We start from the raw sequence: 7,692 nt of genomic DNA, 5'->3' as shown, positions 1-7,692 counted from the left end.
ATGCAGGGAGAATGATAGGAGTGAAAGTGCGTCATCTGTCTACCTCCCTGGAGTTCACCATCTCTCAGCTAACTAATAGAAAGAGTGACACTGTCTGCCCTGTGATTCAGCATCATCACCCTGACAAACACTCCCGGCTTCCCTCTGAGGCCTGTGTGTCAAATTGCCTTTTTTAGTGTTTTGAAATGTGCGTCCTTTTCTGGAAATCTAGGAGTGTGTTGTATGCTCTTTTTTTTAGATTATCCGTTTTATTCTAGAAAAAATATGTACTTGTTGTTTGTAGATAGATAGATAAATATATAGATAGGCATCATGACTCCACTTGTGTAAGAAATTCAAAGCTTTCACCGATATTTTTCAAGACCGTTCCTTTTGAACTTTTCTGTGATTTTCATCTGTTGTGATTAAGGTCTGGTTTTTGTGTGGTCTGTGATGATTCGGTGTAGTTAAAGGATAGCTGTTTGTGCACTTTATAAAAAAAAAAAAAGGCTTTAAAAAGTAAAAAAAAAAAAAAGCATCTTGAGACTTGCTATGTTCTGTTGTGCTTCATTGAGCTGTTATTGAACACAAAAATGTGTCATAATGCTGTGTATTGGACATGAGTCAACCTCATTATACCAGGGTTCCTTAAAACCAACTATACTTTCACACAATCCCCCGACATGTCCATTATGGCAAGATGTACTTTTGCACATCTTTAGTTTTTTTTTTTCTTTTTTTTCTTTTTCTCGACTCTGTTATAGATTTTCTTCTTCCACAGAAAGGGAAAGACTGTTATGAAATGAGTTACAAACAGAAGAATGACTCTTTCTTTAAGGTCTCAGTGTGATTTTTGTGAAGTTTTCAGTGACTGCTAACATTATTGAAGCTGGGTGATATCCAAACATGGTAGCCCAGAACTCTTGAACCAAATCTGATTTCTGCTTCAGTAATCTTGTCTTTCAAATATGAAAGATTCACAACAACTGATACGAACCGTCTGGGGCAGCAGCTGTAAATCTTTATTGTGGCACAGGACATCTTTTGTCTTGTCTTGCAGAACAACCTTCTGGTCTTGTGTTCCCTTCTTCATTATTTAACAGTTAGTCCTACAATCTGTTAGGTCACTGACCCTATGTATAAGCCTTATGTAACACTACTAAAATAGTCTCAAACTAGTTTTCTTCTGCGCATGTGTAGACGGCATGGAATAACAATCCATACAGGAGTGGCATATGTTCTCAAAATCCAATAATGTGTAATCTAATGGATTCTGGATTCCTCTGCGGTTTCGAAGCAGGCTGATCTCAGAGTTACTTAGCTGCACTTCTGTAGGCGTGTCATGTTGAGCATCTCTAGCGCGCTCTGCTCTATTGTATTATGTCTATTACTCTAAATCATTTGTTAAGGGTCTTTAGGAAGGAAAGATAAACCAGTGGTGACAGACCCTCGGCGACAAACCGTCTTCAAGACCCATTCGGGATCGATGTGAGCTGCAGACAACATTACAAACCTTCAATACAGCAACAAACACATGCTGCCTGAACAACGCGCAAACAAGATCGATACCGCTGCTAAGAATCATGGGATTGTATTAATACTTTAAATCAAGTCCGCAGTCGATTAAACATTGTAGGTATCTCTCCTCTTCCCCGTACACACTCACTTCTGAGTGTGATGTATTACTAGTGTAACCCGGTTGTCAGGGAAAGCCCATCCCAAATGCATTTCCAACTCATTAATCAGAAAGGGTACTGCTGACGGCTCAAGTCTCCCAAAGAAGCATTAGCAGCCCTGGGATTATGTAAACAGCAAAGCGCGACTTTATTTACATAAGACTCTAAAGAATTAAATCATCAAATTATATTTTCACAGTTGCCTGGTGTTTGATATTGTGGTAGCGTAGCAACAACCGAGTGGTTTTCTCTTCCTGGTCTTTGTCAACCTGAGCTCTTGAAAATCATCTTTATCTTTGAAGACCCTGAAATGAACGGTGAAGATGGTGAACTAAATAAAGTGCTTTTATTTGCACACTGCTTTCATTAGTGCTGCTTTATATGGCAATACTAACTATTGCTATTGGGCATGTTTTGAATAAGCCTTGCTGTTTAGATTTATATACAGTATGAGTGGGACCTCAAATCATGCAACTTGAGTGACTGAAGTTTTGGATGGAAAAACTGTCTAGCGACATATAAAAACGTAGTAAAAGAAAGTAAACCCATTTTGGTAAATTGTCCAAGCACAAGTGTTGCTGCTGTTTGTGTCTTCAATTAAAGAGCCACATCTTTTCAGTCACACGTGTGTCTCAGCAGGCTTTGGTTGTAAGACGGTCCTTGGCTATGAATCGTAACTCATCGACAGTGCCTGAACTGCTAGTACCTCGCTCAGGTGAAGCGTTAAAGCAAGATCTTCTTTTTCTTGGTGACCGGTTCATCTGCCTCACACTGCACAGCACTAACATACAGTCTTCTGAGAGATCACATGGACATCCTGTCCTCCTTCCTCTTCAGTCCTGAAAAAATCATGTAAACTTGCTTCTGAGACCCTAGCCTCTCTCCATGCCTTAATTTTCTCTTCCTACTATCCTAGATGCACTTGTCTTTTAAATGGGGGGAAAAAAATAGAGATTTTTTTTATTTAATGTTATTTTTTATATTATTACTTATAAATTAGTGTGATTTCACCACATTTGATGCAATTTGACCACTCATTGGTTGTTGTATTACACCTAATGAATCACTTCAGAAGGTTGCACCACAGTTGATGCCTTTGACCAAAATTGTAATTGAATTAATAAAATAAAATTGAATTAATTTTTCATTGAATTTCTTCACCTGAATATTAAAATAAAATCGTTTATATTTTTTATTACAAATTTATTGAAACACTGACCTTTTGGTTTTTAAAATATTATTATTAATATTATTACTTTTGCACTTAAATGTAAAGTAATGTGCCACATTTGATGCCACTGACCATTTGAATGATTTCCTTGAATAACAGGTTTGACCTGTGGGCTACTTTTAGGATGCTTTGTGTGTCCTTTTTACACATTTCAGAAATGAATGGAAAAGAGCAGCTTGGAGATTCTTCTGTTGCTTTGTTTCTGTTGTATAATGAATACTTGTATATGCTTCTCTCAGCTTGTGTGTGGTTTCAGATTGAGCCGTTTAATGTGTTCTGACTCTTTTCCACAAGTGCAGTCAGGATGAGGTGTTTAATCTGGCTATCTATTAATGTGCATGTAAAGAATGCGCTTTCGGGTTTGATAACAGATCAAATCAAATGTGTTAATACTAATAACATTGTACAGGAACCTGGGGTCATATTTCATATTCATCCTCCTACATCTGCGGGCTTTAATAAAACAGGAGATCCCTCCACCGGTTGATGTGTTTCTTTATTTGCTGACAGGAGTTGAGGTGGTGTTTGAGCACAGGGTGTCTTAAAACACCACGGGAACAAATGAAAGTGTGGCACTCGTAGAGAGCATGTGGAGGCCGAGAGCTCACCCTAATCCGGCTTTATTTATTTATCTGGTTCGTCTGCTGGGTTTTCTCCTGGTGATTTCCCCTGCAGGATATTATTAGTGTGCTTTCTCAGAATGTGGTCTGTTCACATACGACACAGAAAAGCATTCATATGCATGTGTAATATGACCTGGATATTATTTTTGTCAATCGTTTCAACCAAACCATCAATTTCTTCTCTTGTGGCTAATACCGAGATTTTTTAATAGCAGATGAATCTGTTCATTACTAGTCTTCATGTGGCATTTTTAATGTATTAAAATGTTTTTGTAAATGTATGTGTGGTAAATATTGTTGATTATTTTTGTGGTGCAGTAATTGTATTATCTACAGTCGACATGACTCTGCATTTAATGAAAACAAGAAAATGTCATTAAGTTCATTTAATGTAAAGGGGGGGGGTATACTTTGATTTTTAAATAGTTTGCATCTTTTGAATTTTAAACTGTTGTCTTTTTGAAATTTTCTATTTAAGATTCAGATCATAAGTCTTTTTATTTTTCATCTATGCCACTTTCTATGTTTTTGATTCAGTAAAAATAACTGAGATGGATAAAAATAGATAGATTTGATAGATATTCTGAAGTGGCATGATAATTTATCAGTAAACCTTCTCTCCCAAATCCTAAAACTAGTTAGGAGAAGAGAAATTCACAGGCATTTTACCCATTTCCTTTTTGCAAGATGTCTTTAAGGAAGTGTCAGGGTCTCGGATATGTCTGATTCATTTAAAGAGAACAAGGTGGAGGTCTAAAAAATCACTGTTTTCCATACCTCCACAATTGCTAAAATTAGTCATTAAATTGAATGCATTGAATGTTTAAAAAAAAATGAAATTATTTTTGTGCATTAGAATGCATTTGTATGCACACTGGACTATAGATATATATGACGCTCTGTTTGTGATGGTCTGGAGGATATTTAGCATTTGATCACTGCTGCATTAAAGCCAGAGTATGGAGTCAAATCCTTTGTCCGTTAATCGTTTCTCTAATGCCATAAGATGAGGCCGTCCATCTGAACGGCTGCTATTAGAGGATTGTGCTTCTAATAACTGTGGCTCTCTGATGCTAGAATGTTTTAATGATGCATGGCTGTCATTTCATCTGGAGTTAGTGCGCTTGCTGTCCTTCCATTAGATGCGTCTCTTTAGCCGGTCTGTAAAGCGTCACACTCAGGTAGAGAGAGGACTCTTTAAACGGCAGCTTTACTGCTGTGAGAGCTCCGGGATCATCACATCTGCCCTGCTAGTTAGTCCTTTAAATCCACATTCATCAAGCATTACAGCCGGCCACCTCACTGAAACTCTGATGAAGAACCATTATGACATTTCTGACTACTGCTGTGAACATTTACTAATGATAGCATAGTTGGACGGCTCGCTTTCTTCAGTCATTTACAAATTGTAGATAATGTGCATTCAAACATGAAGAAAATTATTTGCTGTGAAGGATTCATTTGACTAATTGTTTCAGGATGGTAATTGATTTTGTGAGTCTTTTGATATGATACTTAAAAGAATCAGTTCATAAGAGTCATTTGTGATATGGCTTGTTTGATTCGCTAAAGAATAAACTCTGATTGCACTGGATATTTTATTTTATTTTTACCTACTAAAATAAATGGACTCAGAATTGGTAGATGGTTAGATAGATGGATAGACTGATAGATAAATAGATCGATAGTTGGATAGATAGCTAGATCTAGATAGATAGTCATTTGTTTGTGATAGCTCACAAAAAGAGTAAAGATTCAACAGTGTAATGCAGAAAAAAACGCATTTCTATAATATCAGATCACTGTACATCCAAATGTTCTAATTTATGAAGCAAAGAGTAAAGCCATTTACAGTAACTAAGTATTCTAAGAACTATATGATCTAATAAAATGAATAATGAACGTTTCAGATGAGAGTGTCAGTTGACTGGAAATGAATCGGTGCGTTCAGTGGAGTCAGAGTCTGATCTGCGCCGCTGACCCTGAACAGATTTCTTCTCTGGCTTTTACTCTGTTTAGTATTCAGCTCTGATAGACCTGCAGTATTTTGAGGAAGTGGCTGTACTCATACTCTGAACTGTATCTGACTCGACGCGGAGTACCGTAGTAAAACATCTCACCCCAGAGCTTTACACAAACACACACATGCGAAGCCAAAGCGCTTAAACATTTCTGAATCAGGTTCTTGTAGATGTTTACCAGAGACTTGCTCAGGTTAATACTGAATGATTTTAACTCTTCTGCAGTCTATTATCTATCTCTCTGTCTCTCAGTTAATGTCATGGAGAGGCTCTCTGTGGCTTTTCAGACAGCGGGGGGCAGCTTCTATTACCCACACCACTCTTATTTCCCAGAAAAGCAGAGAATTGAGAGAGTGGAGAGAAGCATTGTCTGTCTGTCCTCCAGCTGTACATCCAAACAAGACTAATTCAGCAAGCAAACATTAGCGCTGATGTTTAATGTGCAGTGTGGTTTAGGAAGGTGTGCAGTGGTGCAAAGGTGGCGTCTGTAAATTGGTTGCTCTTGGAGACCAGCTAGCAGAACACACACACACACACACACACACACACACACACACACACACACTGCACTCAACACACGTGTGTTTGTTCATGTGTGTGATTGTTGTTGGATGTGCACAAGATGTCCTTGGTAAATACTTTATCTTTGAGGTGTTCATGCTCTCCTTTTTGTACGGAGAAAAAAATAAGGTGTAGTGTTTACTTTGAAACAATTTACACTCAGAAATGAATAGTAGATTTCAATAAACAATAAAGATTGTTAAATGATATTGTGAGTGGATGGATGTCTGGATGGCAAGAAATAAAAGATGGATAGATGGATGGCAGTAAAGCGAAAATGGAGGTATAAATGGATGGATGGATGAATGTCATGAAAGAGAAGGGTGGATGGGGAGGTAAAGAAAAATGGATGGAGGGAGAAAAGATAGAAGGATAGATGTACATATGAACTAAAAGAAAAATGGATGAATGGAGGGAAAGAAAAAAAGATGGATGTATGATGGATGGAAATAAAAATAAATGGAAGGATGGATGGATGGATGATTGTGAGAAATAAAGAAAGACTGATGGAAAGAAAGAAAGGGGGGTGGAAGAATGCAAGAAATAAAGATGGATGCATGGATGGACGGCAGCAAATAAAAATGGATGGATGGATGTCAGGAAAAAGAAAAATGATTGATGGATGTCAGGAAAAAAAGTCAAATATATGAATGCATGGAAAAATGGATGGAAAAAGAAAAAAGATATGGATGGTAGGAAAGAAAGAAAGACAAATGGATGCCAAAGAAAGAAAAATGGTTGGATGAAAGTAAGAAAGATGGATGAATGGATGGACGGAAAGGGAAAAAGTTGGAGGAAAGAAAGATGAAGAATGTGTGGATGGATGGATGGATGGAAGGAAAGAAAGATGGACTGATGACGAAAGGGAGAAAGAAAGATTGATGGGTAAAGAAACAAGGAGATGGAAGAAAAAAGAAATATTTTGATTGATCGATTGAAGAACTGGCCATCTCCAATCTTATTAACGGGCTTTATGTATTTCTCAGACTTATGTTTCCAGGCTGATTATTGAGAGTTCTGAGGACGAACCAGGTACGAAACACAGTTTGGATTAAAGTTCAGATATACAGAATGGAAATCAGAATCTAGTTTGAGGCACCTAACATCATGTAAATTAGATGCCTGTACAGTACAGTATGTTCAGGGTCTGAGATTCCCCTTAGTTGGTCACTTTTATGGGTCACCATACTTGGCTGAATGTCACTTCACTTCACTTCTTTTACATCGGTCAGATGGCTTCTTCTTAAGTGGGCGATTCTTGGCCAGAAGAACTGCAGTGTGGACCAGAGATTTTCATATCAAATACCTTGTGTCTCATGTGACTCTGTGAATCTTTTCAATATTCCAGGCATGTTGTGATCTCTCTTCTTCTGCTTTTGACTCGTAATAAAGCCATTACCACATGAAAGACAACATCTGGCTTCCTCACGGCCGGGGCTGCTGTTACTGTGTGTGGACAGGTGAAGAGCAAGACAGCGTCACCATCCGATTCCAAAATGATTTCTAATGCATCTCAGGTGTTTAGCTGCAGCATAGGGTTCGCTTTCATTGCCAAGTTCTGTGACCTTAAACTTGGTCACTCAGCATATATTGATGCAGAA

General features: G+C 37.8%; 1 protein-coding gene across 1 annotated transcript in view; it reads left to right on the top strand.

The window, feature by feature from the left end:
* LOC113081086 (dedicator of cytokinesis protein 1-like) overlaps positions 1–7,692 on the top strand; it is a 160,777-nt gene that overhangs the window by 109,583 nt on the left and 43,502 nt on the right. The gene's annotated exons all lie outside the window — the stretch shown is intronic.

The sequence above is a fragment of the Carassius auratus genome, unplaced genomic scaffold (assembly GCF_003368295.1).
Source record: "Carassius auratus strain Wakin unplaced genomic scaffold, ASM336829v1 scaf_tig00033088, whole genome shotgun sequence".
In the NCBI taxonomy this organism is placed as follows: Eukaryota; Metazoa; Chordata; class Actinopteri; order Cypriniformes; family Cyprinidae; genus Carassius; species Carassius auratus.
This window is presented reverse-complemented; position numbering and strand designations above follow the sequence as displayed.